The sequence below is a fragment of the Chiloscyllium plagiosum genome, chromosome 5, assembly GCF_004010195.1.
Source record: "Chiloscyllium plagiosum isolate BGI_BamShark_2017 chromosome 5, ASM401019v2, whole genome shotgun sequence".
NCBI lineage: Eukaryota > Metazoa > Chordata > Chondrichthyes > Orectolobiformes > Hemiscylliidae > Chiloscyllium > Chiloscyllium plagiosum.
Window position 1 is genome coordinate 86,332,609 of NC_057714.1, and position 12,723 is coordinate 86,345,331.

A 12,723-nucleotide genomic window follows, 5' to 3' on the forward strand; every position below is an offset into this window, starting at 1 on the left:
CTGGAATGGGCTACTAGAGCTAGTAGTGGAAGCAAGTACAATTTGGTCATTTAAGAAACATTTATTCAGGTACATGGATGGGATTGGTATGGAGGGATATGGACCAAATGCAAGCAAATGGGACGAGCTTAAATGGTGAAAATTTGGTGGCACAGGCAAATTGGGCTGAATGGCCTTTTTTGTACTGTAGACCTCCATGACTCTATCTATGACTCTAGGACATGCTACAGCAGCTGGTGGAATTTGAATTCAATAAAAATCTTGAATTAAGAGACTAATGATAACCATAAAATAGCTGTCAGTCATCGGACGGTTGAAAACATCCACTTTTGCGATGGAGTTGGCAATATCAGGCAGTTGCTGAGTACAGGGTGTGACCCCCTCCCTCCTCCCTTTGCAGTACAGGTTCAAGGTGTCCATGCAGGGAATGTGAATGGGTGTCCTGCAAACAGAATCCATTCTTAATTTTTAGGCACAGAAGTCACAGTGCAGCCCTGGGTCAGGATGGGAAAACCGAGCTCATATTTCTGCAAATGAAAACCTTGAAGAAGTTACTTTCAGCAGTAAATACACAATTAATCAATCCATCTCTGTAAAGGAAAGCCAGACCCCCGCTTGCAAATAATGAAACCGCATTCAAGACATTTTAAGAGGGAGAAACTGGCTTAGGAATAGATAGGTTTGATAAGGTTAGTCAGAAAAAGTAAAAGTTAAAAGAATGAAAGGAGTAAAGATAAGTGGAATGTAAACAAAAACAAAGTAAATAGAAGTAAAATGTTTGGAATATTTGCTGCTCATTGTAAGTTGTGCTTTTACTGCCATGGTTAAAAAAAAGCTGCTTGCTCTGTTTGAGTGACTTAATTAGCAGGTTAGTGTTTGTTCTAAAGTCACTGGCTCAGGAAAATTGATCTTTCCTTGGACTTTCTGACAGCTTACAGGTTACTGGAGCTCTGAGAGGTCAGTCCAGGGCGAAAGATGAAAATGGACCAAAGCCAGACTTTGCAGGCAGTGTTTGCAGATGCAGAGTGAGCAGCAATAAACTGAAATTGATTTAACTTGCTCCTGACATGGGCCCATGTTCATATCTGCTGATCCAGATCAGGTCACACTGTTCTTGTTAGTTCAGTACCCAGAATCCGGGGGCAGAATAATTGAATGATGTTAAAAGCTGAATACATTTATTAATGTGTTCCTTGTTGAAAGACTCCAGTGGTGTCTGATTTTACTTTGGAAAGGTTAGGGCCACATTTTGTTTTCTCTTGTCTCCTCCTCCCATTGTGATCCATTCTGTAATATTATTGTAGTTACCGTCTGCTACCCTATTAAAGTATATGTTGATCTGGTGTAATGGTTAGCAAACCATTCAGAGTGAGCTCCACAAAATAGGTCCGCATCTACACAAATGCTCTCTGCTTTGAGACTCTCTCAACTTTGGTACCATTTAGCTTGTAATTAGATTTTTAATAATTGTGAATTGCATTGAAAATATTGCCTTCTTTGTGGATAAGATATATTGCTCCGTTATATTCTATAGCTTTGGAAATAGATTTCACCTTGCTTACATTTACTTGGCTTATATTCTGGTGCTGAAGATCTCCCTGTTATCTCTGTGGAGATAGCCAGGACTATCCACATTAACGTCATCATCTCCAGCACAATATAAAGAGAGAGAATACCAGTATAATCAATGACAAACTCCAGACTGGCCGGTGGCTGTCAGATTTACCTGAGAGCTCAGAATCCAGGTCTCATTTCTGCCGTCAGCTTTTGGCGACTTTCCCTGTTGGTGTAATTTATTTCCACTATAAGAAAACAGACTTTTTTTTCAGAATCGACAGCATTACAGGCTTGAAACTAATGACGGTACCTGTCGTGAACAAATGTGTTTGTACAATACTGTTTGTAAATGACCACTCTGTTTGATTTCTATCTTAAATGGTTAATGTACAGCCTCAAATTAATGCCAACCTGGGATGGACAAAAATGCAGCCTGTTCAAGTTCCAAGGACAAATAAAAAGAGCAATAGTGGACAGAGGAATGCATTAAACTTTCACCAGCTACAATCAGGAACAGTGGTTTGTAATTGTGTGCTTTAGGGTTTGAAATACAGACAATGTTTTTCACAAATGCATGTGCAATGTGTTTATGAAAATGAAAAGTGGAAAGGACAGGTTCACATTTCCATAAGGAAATAAATCTAAAGCTTTAACACATTGCGGCTTCAATAAATGTTACATTCAGAAAACTGCATCTTGTGAGTTCTTTACTTTTGTTCTGATGGTCAGTTAGCTCAGTTGGCTGATTGGCTGGTCTGCAATGGTGAGTGATGCCAACATTGTGGGTTCAATTTCCACAATGGCTATGTTTACCATGAAGGACTCTCCTTCTCAACATCTCTCCTTATCACCTGAGGCATGGTGACCCTCAGGTTAAACCACCACCAGTCATTTCTCTCCAATGAGAGAGCAGCCCTACGGCCCAACAGAACAATGGCAACCTTATATTTTATTTTTCACCCTGGAATTAACTTGATTGGGAGTGATTTTGACTTTAGCAGATAGTGTGGAATGGATTGGATACCTATTATACATATTTCAATATTTTTATTTTCATTGTTTTACACTTTCAGCCAAAGTCAAGTTTACGACTTTTCCAAACTGATGTATTCACAGCAAACAGGAACGGGAGCCCTGACAGAATACAGAAGACCTGAGCGCAGAACTGTTGGACTATTGCCGTGACCAAGATCAGCTCACTGAGCTGAAGCAGCCTTTATATCAATCAGAGTTATGCAGACACCAGGACTAACACACAAGCTTTATTCAGCCAGTCTTTAAGGTGAACCTGCTGATTTCAACCAGATCAGTCGCCAGGAAGTCTTAACAAAAACAGGATCTTCCCAATGAGTGGCCTTAGAGAATCCATCTTCGGGTGTAGCTGAGTGTACAAGTCTGGGAACTGGCGGTGCCAGCAAAGGGCCTTGGAAAAGCAACTCCAGACTAGGGATCAAACATAGGACTTCCTGTTCAGTACAATGTCAACCTTCAGAAAAGTCCACACTGTGGCAACTTGAAAGAGTCATTAAAGAAGTCAGCTTGAAGCCTGTGAGAACATTTTTGTGACCAAAAAAAAGGAGGTACCTGTGTTTCTGATAGCTGTGGCTTTGTGATGGATGTTTGTGATGGCTGGAAAATCGAGCTTCAAAGTCCAAAGAAAACACAGGCTGCATCTACAAGGCGATTCACTGCTTTTAAATCTGAGAAAGAGCTGATAGGAATCTGCACTGGCCATTTAGCAGCTTCATGGCATTCTGACAAAGTTTAACTTTGTTCCTCATAAAAGCCTTTATTTTACAAGCAAAGATTTAAAACGAAACAAAAAGAAACACAATTTTAACAAAACAACCTCATTTCTCTATCCCTCATCCGTAGGAAATAATTATTTGTGTTCACTCCCAACAGCTGCAACATCAAACATGAAGAGACTTCTCTGTCGGCAAAACTGTCTGAGCCCGACTCCTGAAGGTGCTGCCTCTTACAGGGGTACAGCTGTGTGCTATCTGGCTTCATTCTGCTACCTTGACCACATAGCAGCAACCTTCACACATCAGAGTGGCCACGTTCAAGCCTGTCATTGAATAATGGGGAAGTTCACAGTTTGCCCATTTTACACTTTCTACAATAGCAGTTGTCAACAGCAGTGTCAGTGTTCTATTATGAGGTGCCCTTGACATATGAAAATGTTCCTTACTAATATTCTGGAACCCAAGCCTGTTTGTTTCCCTGTCTGAGCCAATGAATCAGTGGAGGTGAACTGTTAGTTTAGTTTAACTCTGGGGAAATATCTTGTAATTAATTTGTGTTTGTGGTATCATGGCCTTCCACATGAGTTAATCAGGAGCAGTAACTGTGCAATGTGAACATGTGATCATATGTGATAATTCCTGAACAGGAAGCATCATGATTAACAGCATTGATCATAAAATACCAGTTTATTGATTTTGGTGTAATGCAAAATTGCTCTAACATAAAATCAGTTAGTTGTATTTGTGGAAATGTCTTCATAGAACAGAATGCAATGTACATAGACAGTCCCATTTCTGTTTATTATTCACTCATGGGACATGGACAGTGTTGGCTGAGCCAGCATTTATCATCCATCCTCAGTTGCCTTTGAAAAGGTGGTGGTGAGCTGCCATCTTGAACCACTGCAGTTCAATGTTGTTTAGGTATTCCCACAGCCCATCACCACTTTGTCAAGGGCAACTTTAGACAGGCCGAGCCAGTGGTGCCCATGTCCTATGCGTGAATAAAAAACAAGCCATTAGGGAGGGAATTCCAAGAGTTTTATCCTGCAGCACGAAAGGGATGGCTATATTCCTTAATGAGCAGCTTGGAGAGGAATGTGGGTTGTTAGTTCATAGGACGGTTTTGTCACTACCTGTTTCAAAAGACCATGCACCCTTTTGATTTTTAACCTACTCCTGTCTAATTTCTGAGATTATATTGGACTGGAGAAGATAGAGAATGAAGATCCCTAGTCAGAGATTGATAAAAATAAAGTTGATTATTTAAGCTGTGCTTTACATAAAAATCAGGGATTTGGCGGGAATTCGATCAAGCCAATGAGATTATTAGAGGCATTTCCTATTCTGCAAGTAAGTAGTGCGTGTTGAGGTAATGAGATTGAGTTGCACTTGAGGCTATCTCCATAAGCTGAGGAAGCTGAGCGTGAGTTTGGACATGTAGAGTTTTATTGTTTCCACATAGGCATAAGATATTGGCTGACTATGAATGTTAGCTTATGATGCTGACACAACTAAAGCAGAAATTCAACGACTATGCTCAGATAGCACCTTCCAAACCCATGCCCACTTCCATCTAGAAGGGCAAGGGCAGCAGATATATGGGAACACCAATAGCTGCAAGTTCCCCTCCAAGCCACTCACCATCCTGAAGTGGAAATATATCACCGTTCCTTCACTGTCGCTCGGTCAGAATCCTGAAATTCCCTCCTTGAGGGCATTGTGGGTCAACCCATAGCTGGTGGATTACAGCAGTTCAAGAAGGCAGCTCACCACCACCTTCACAAGGGCAATTAGGGCCGGGCAATAAGTACTGGCTCAGCAAAAAGGAAATGAAGAAGGGAGAGCAGAGGTTGTGCAGCAGGATTCTGAAAGGGATTCCTTGAGGTAGGAATCAGATTGATTGCTGAAATTCAATGATTGGTGGATGTGTGACTGTCGTGGACTTGCTCTGCATTAACCGTGTACAACTGGGGAGAGATTTCTTCTAAAAGACTGCCTCCAATTGCCTCAGGTTCTGATCTATTTTGTTTCTTCTATTCAAGAGTTCTGGGGAAAGAATGTTTTATATATGAGTTTACAATTAGTCAATGGCTGGATGTAGGCAACTACCATACCGATGGCCATCTCTTGTTTCAGATATATAAACATTGTTGTCCATTTACTCATTATTTTCTGTGGCAGTGCTTCTAATGTTATTAATGCTCCATTGACTTTGAAATGTGCAAAATCATGCCTTACAGTAGATTGTGCAATCTTTGTTAAACTTTCAACATTTCTGGATGACCTTTACATTCCTTCAGTACTTACATCAGGTATCCTTGAAACATTTTGCCTGACCTTCCCACTCTCCTTATTTTCTGGCCCAGCGGACTGCACATTCCGGGTTTTGCAAACTGCTCATTTGAGATGCAGAGAATTGGGTAATACTTCCCTCGTTCATCCCCCCTTCCCTCATCTCCCTGTCATATTGCCAGTTGGGAGGTGTGTTTGCTCCATTGCATCCAGCTGGAGCACACCTTTGGCCCAGATATGTTTCAGGGTACAATTAATTAGATACACTGGCCTTCACCTATGATGATTGTAAGACATTGTCCCTGGGATAGATAGGATCTCCAGATTAGTACTGAAAATGTATCTGCAGTGCTAAAACTCATCTGGTTCACCCATGTCCTTTAAGAGATGAAATCTGCTGTTCTTAGTCAGTCTGTCCTACAACTAACTTCAAATTCACGGTAATGTAATTGTCTCTTAACTGCCCTCTGAAACCACTCAGATTCTCCAACCACAGAAACGTTAGAAAGCACTGGTGGGGTAGTTCCACCACATAGACTGCAGATATTCAAAATGGCAGCACAATAAATGCTGGCCTTTACTCTGATGTCACTTCCCATGAATGATTTTTTTTAGATTAGATTAAATTACTTACAGTGTGGATACAGGCCCTTCGGCCCAACATGTCCACACCGACCCGCCGAAGCGCAACCCACCCAGACCCATTCCCCTACGTTTACCCCTTCACCTAACACTATGGGCAATTTAGCGTGGCCAATCCACCTAACCTGCACATTTTTGGACTGTGGGAGGAAACCGGAGCACCCGGAGGAAACCCACGCAGTCACGGGGAGAATGTGCAAACTCTACACAGAGAGTCGCCTGAGGCGGGAATTGAACCCTGGTCTCTGGCACGGTGAGGCAGCAGTGCTAACCATGGTGCCACCGAAAGAAAAACAGAGCTAATGTTTTGAGCCCAACGTCTTTTCTTCAGACCCGTCAGAAAATTCCAATGAGAGTTACACTGAATCCTGAACGGAACCATGGAATGTCACACCTGATGAGCGTGAAGGGAACTCCAAATGGCAAGCTTCAAAGAGCGAGTTGCCATTCAAAAAACTAAACTTCAATCACCTCTAGGTTATATCTTTGACTGCAGACATAGTATAATTGAAAGGAAAGTAGTACTACTGGAATACATGTTTATTTTTTATACTTCCAGGAACATACAAGAAAGGAGATTAAAAACGACAACCCCAGGTCTGATTATGCTAATATGCTACAATGCTGACGTGTTGGTTTGTTAGCTTTTGGTCATGTTCCACTGTGTTAAACTGTGCTGTGAATACAGCTGAGAATTTCCACAAGACTTCCTGCTTGTGCTTATTGCTGAACACAAGTTTTCAGCAACGCCACTGTGGATAGAAACTGGGAAAATACTTTCCAATTAACTGCAGAACCAAGAATATCCAAGTAGTTATTCTACTGCCAAAGTCAGTAATACTGGAATGATGCACTTTAATGCTGCAACATTTCATAACACAAACAAAACTTGCTTCCTTACTTTTAATTTTACTTTTGGACTCAATTTTCATTGTTAAACTGTGTGCAAGTGTGTTCCATTTGATTATCTTTTCTCACATATTAATATCTAGATAACTTGCTTTTTTTTTAATTCAAGAGAGTCTGGTTAAATTGGCTGCTTTTAAAGTATAACCCTTTTGGGCTGAGAAAAGGTATAAATGTGGAAAATGATCCTTTGTAAATTAATCTTGTTGAAGGGGTTGAGTAAAGAAGGAGCACCAATTCATTCCTTCTTGACGGGAGCATGACCATTTGGTGGTATCCTTTCTGAATTATATTGAATTGTAGACTCTTATTTAGAAACCAGTCAAATGTGGTAGCTCCACTTAATATTGAAGAAGATGGTGAAGCCAAGGATGATGGAACTGAACAGGGATTAAGAGTGGAATGGAAAATGCTGACTCAATGGTCAAGATTGTTCCTCTCTATGATAATCAGTTTGAAGGTAATGCGCACTTTTCAATCAGCTTCAGACGTCTGGAATAATGATTAACCTTATTAGTTGGTAGCTTTTGGTAGATGAGACTTCAAACTTGGGGTCTTGATTGCAGGAGAAGACCCACTGGTGGCCTCACAAATGCCTGATCAACTTGTAGTTTGGCAGGACTTCCTGAGAAGAGGTAGTGCAGGTCCTGTATTAGTTCTTCGGGCAGCAGGTAAGACCCCTGATGCCTGAACAAGATTCCACACAACAGCTTTCAATCGCTTTCCAGAACCAACAGCAAAATAACATGATAGTGTAAAAAGGTTTCATGCAGAGCAAGGAATGTGACATAGTGACCATAAGACCAGATGTAAACATGGGGATTTAATGGGTTGGCCTTGCTCTGCAGCACCGTTCTTTCAAATGTCAGTCATATTTTGTAGTGCTCTTCCATCTGAGTGACAAAGGTCTGGGTTTGTGTCCCACTCTGTAGTTGACCCTAAAAATCAAGGCTGCCAATCTATATAGCAGTGAGAGAGCACTGTACTGTTGTCGGTGCTGTCTTTTGGGTGAGACATTGAACAGAGTTCCCAGCTGATTGCATGTTGGATGTCACTATCGAAGAGCAGGGAGTTACCGCTGATGTGCTGGCCAATCGTCAATATTTATCACTCAATCAATATCCCAAAAACAAACGATTTGGCGATTACAGTGCTGTTTTTGGAAACTTGCTGGTGCTTCATTTTCTCTACTATTATAGGGACTATACTTCAAAAATATTTCATTGGCTTTAAAGGTGATCATGGAGAAGTACTGTATGTTTATTTTCCCCCCTTATAACCTGGATAATTTTATATGTTTCTATGAATGAAAGATTTATCTAATATCATGAAGTCATAATGAAACATAATGTTTACATATGCATCACACTTCCAGCAGTAATGAGAAGTTTTCCAAAGCCCAGATCATTTCCTCAATTTGTGTACTTTGGAAGACCATTGCCAGGAATTTTATTGGAGTAGTTTCCAATCCAGAATCATACCTTCAATGGATTGTGGACAGGGGTTCTGTTAAAACAGTGAGTGAGAGTGTTTTTTTGAGCAAATTTCAGGTCTATGTTGATAACAGAATGTACAACCTGTGGTAGAAAGAGGGATTTCATTGAAATCAATTCATATTCGAAAGTGACCAAGGCTGGGAATTTCCAGGAGCTGTATTTGGAATCAAAATCAAATTCTCATTGATACAGAGCAGAACAAAATGTACCATTGTCCCATATTTGTCATGTATATAGTTTGCAAGAATACGAACAGCAAAATTGTGGAGAAAAATATGGCTTTAAGGAAAAGTAAAACAAATTTAATAGCGTTCAGCTCTGAAAACAGATTGATTAAAAATCAAAAAAAAGCTTTAGAAAAATTCTTTAAAAACAATTCCTGAGCACCAGCCACCGAGACCTGAACTAATGTAGGGCTTCAAAAATGCTGAGTTATTTGAGTATTATTACTTTATTTCCAAGTTTACATATGGTATAGTTTATATGAATGTCATAGGCCACTTGCTGCACTGTTTCTAATGTAATGTGTGCGTTTTGACTGCCTATGTACTTCATTACATTTACACTTTGAGCTGGGATTCCTTAGATCTGAATTAACTTGTTGAACTTCAATTTCCTCTTCCCATTACACGGCAGCTGGCTAGGGAAAGATATACCGCTAACTTGAGTTGCTAAGTTTCATGGTAGCGCACTAACAGTGCGGCTGGAGTAGGCAAGCCACTCTAAGTACTCATTAACCACTGCTCGATCATATATACGCCATCACACAAGGTTAAAACTGCTGACATCTGCCTTAAAGCTGGTTTCGATTCTGCATGATGCTTTCTCAAACAGGATTATATCCAGCTTCTATTTACTATAATCGGCCTCAATGGATCTGGGCATGCATCGAAAGATCAGTTATTTTCTTGGATAGATCCAAATCCTTTAACATGGTGTGTGCAATTGTAAGCATGTTACCATTACCTTGTCATCAGCATTATGCCAATGGCTACCCAATCACCTTTCATATCACTTAACAGATGCCACAACCTCGAGACTTCCTCCAAGCTGCTCCACCTTTGCCACTGAAACTTTGTCAAAGTGTCATAAAAACCCACTCAAATTTGAAAGTGGGTTTCTGACCCATTTTTGCTTTGAGAACGGCCGGTCAGAGGAAACTCCCACCCACTGTCAATTGTTTTTGGTTGAGCCCTTCGATCTAGTAACCGAAAGGTTTCCCAGCGCTCTAATCATCCACTCACTTCATTTTCTATTAGATTACTGACATTCTTTGTTTATCATGGTTATCACTGACTCGAGGGACTCCCGGGCTTTAGGTGAGGGACAGTGTGCACTCCTGGTCTCGAGGTGAGGGACAGTGTGTACACCCGGACTCATGGTGAGGGACAGTGTGTACTCTTGGTCTCGAGGTAAGTGACAGTGTATACTCCCGGTCTCGAGGTAAGTGACAGTGTGTACTCCTGGTCTTGAGGTGAGGGATCGTGTGTACTCCTGGTCTCGTGGTGAAGGACAGTGTGTACTCCCAGTCTCAAGGTGAGGGACAGTGTGTACTCCTGGTCTCGAGGTGAAGGAAAGTGTGTACTCCTGGTCTTGAGGTGAAGAATAGTGTGTACTCCAGTTTCGAGGTGAAGGACAGTGTGTACTCCTGGTCTCGAGGTGAAGGACAGTGTGTACTCTTGGTCTCGAGGTGAGGGACAGTGTGTTCTCCCGGTCTCAAGGTGAAGGACAGTGTGTACTCCTGGTCTCGAGGTGAGGGACAGTGTGCACTCCCAGTCTCGAGGTGAGAGACAGTGTGTACTCCTGGTCACAAGGTGAGGGACAGTGTGTACTCCTGGTCTCAAGGTGAATGACAGTGAGTACACCCTACCTCTAGGTGCAGGACAGTGTGTACTCCCGGTCCTGAGGTGAGGGACAGTGTGCACTCCCAGTCTCGAGGTGAAGGACAGTGTGTACTCCTGGTCACAAGGTGAGGGACAGTGTGTACTCCTGGACTCGAGGTGAGGGACAGTGTGTACTCCCTACCTCGAGGTGCGGGACAGTGTGTACTCCCGGTCCTGAGGTGAGGGACAGTGTGTACTCCCGATCTCGAGGTGATGGACAGTGTGTATTCCCGATCTCGAGGTGAAGAACAGTGTGTACTCCCGGTCTCAAGGTGAAGGACTGTGTGTACTCCTGGTCTCAAGGTGAGGGACAGAGTGTACACCCGGTCTTGAGGTGAAGAATAGTGTGTACTCACAGTTTTGAGGTGAAGGACAGTGTGTACTCCTGGTCTCGAGGTGAAGGACAGTGTGTACTCTTGGTCTCGAGGAGAGGGACGTGCAGGACAGTGTGTACTCCCGGTCCTGAGGTGAGGGACAGTGTGTACTTCCGATCTCGAGGTGAGGGACAGTGTGCACTCCCAGTCTCGAGGTGAAGGACAGTGTGTACTCCTGGTCACAAGGTGAGGGACAGTGTGTACTCCTGGTCACAAGGTGAGGGACAGTGTGTACTCCTGGTCTCGGGGTGAGGGACAGTGTGTACTCATAACCTCGAGGTGCGGGACAGTGTGTACTCCCAGTCCTGAGGTGAGGGACAGTGTGTACTCCCGATCTCGAGGTGATGGACAGTGTGTATTCCCGATCTCGAGGTGAAGGACAGTGTGTACTCTTGGTCTCGAGGAGAGGGACAGTGTGTACTCCTGGTCTCGAGGTGAAGGACAGTGTGTACTCTTGGTCTCGAGGTGAGGGACAGTGTGTACTCCCGGACTCAAGGTGAGGGACAGTGTGTACTCCCAGTCTTGAGGTGAGGGACAGTGTGTACTCCTGGTCTCGAGGTGAGGGACAATGTGTACTCCCAGTCTTAAGGTGAGGGACAGTGAGTACTCCTGGTCTCGAGGTGAGGGACAGTGTGTACACCTGGTCTAGAGGTCAGGGACAGTGTGTACTCCCAGTTTTGAAAGAAAGGGCAGTGTGTACTCCTGGTCTCGAGGTGAGGGACAGCGTGTACTCCCGATCTCGAGGTGAAGAACAATGTGTACTCCTGGTCTCAAGGTGAGGGACAGTGTGTACACACGGTCTTGAGGTAAAGAATAGTGTGTACTCCCAGTTTCGAGGTGAAGAACAGTGTGTACTCCTGGTCTCGAGGTGAGGGACAGTGTGTACTCCTGGTCTCGAGGTGAAGGACAGTGTGTACTCCTGGTCACGAGGTGAGGGACAGTGTGTACTCCCGGTCTCGAGGTGAAGGACAGTGTATACCCCTGGTCTCAAGGTGAAGGACAGTGTGTACTCTTGGTCCTGAGGTGAGGGACAGTGTGTACTTCCGATCTCGAGGTGATGGACAGTGTGTATTCCCGATCTCGAGGTGAAGGACAGTGTGTACTCTTGGTCTCGAGGAGAGGGACAGTGTGTACTCCTGGTCTCGATGTGAAGGACAGTGTGTACTCTTGGTCTCGAGATGAGGGACAGTGTGTACTCCCGGTGTCAAAGTGAAGGACAGTGTGTACTCCTGGTCTCGAGGTGAAGGACAGTGTGTACTCCCGGACTCGAGGTGAGGGACAGTGTGTACTCCCAGTCTTGAGGTGAGGGACAGTGTGTACTCCTGGTCTCGAGGTGAGGGACAGTGTGTACACCCGGTCTAGAGGTCAGGGACAGTGTGTACTCCCAGTTTTGAAAGAAAGGGCAGTGTGTACTCCTGGTCTCGAGTGAGGGACAGTGTGTACTCCCGATCTCGAGGTGAAGAACAATGTGTACTCCTGGTCTCAAGGTGAGGGACAGTGTGTACACACGGTCTTGAGGTAAAGAATAGTGTGTACTCCCAGTTTCGAGGTGAAGAACAGTGTGTACTCCTGGTCTCGAGGTGAGGGACAGTGTGTACTCCTGGTCTCGAGGTGAAGGACAGTGTGTACTCCTGGTCACGAGGTGAGGGACAGTGTGTACTCCTGGTCTCGAGGTGAAGGACAGTGTGTACTCCTGGTCTCGAGGTGAAGGACAGTGTGTACTCCTGGTCTCGAGGTGAAGGACAGTGTGTACTCCTGGTCTCGAGGTGAAGGACAGTGTGTACTCCTGGTCTCGAGGTGAAGGACAGTGTGTACTCCTGGT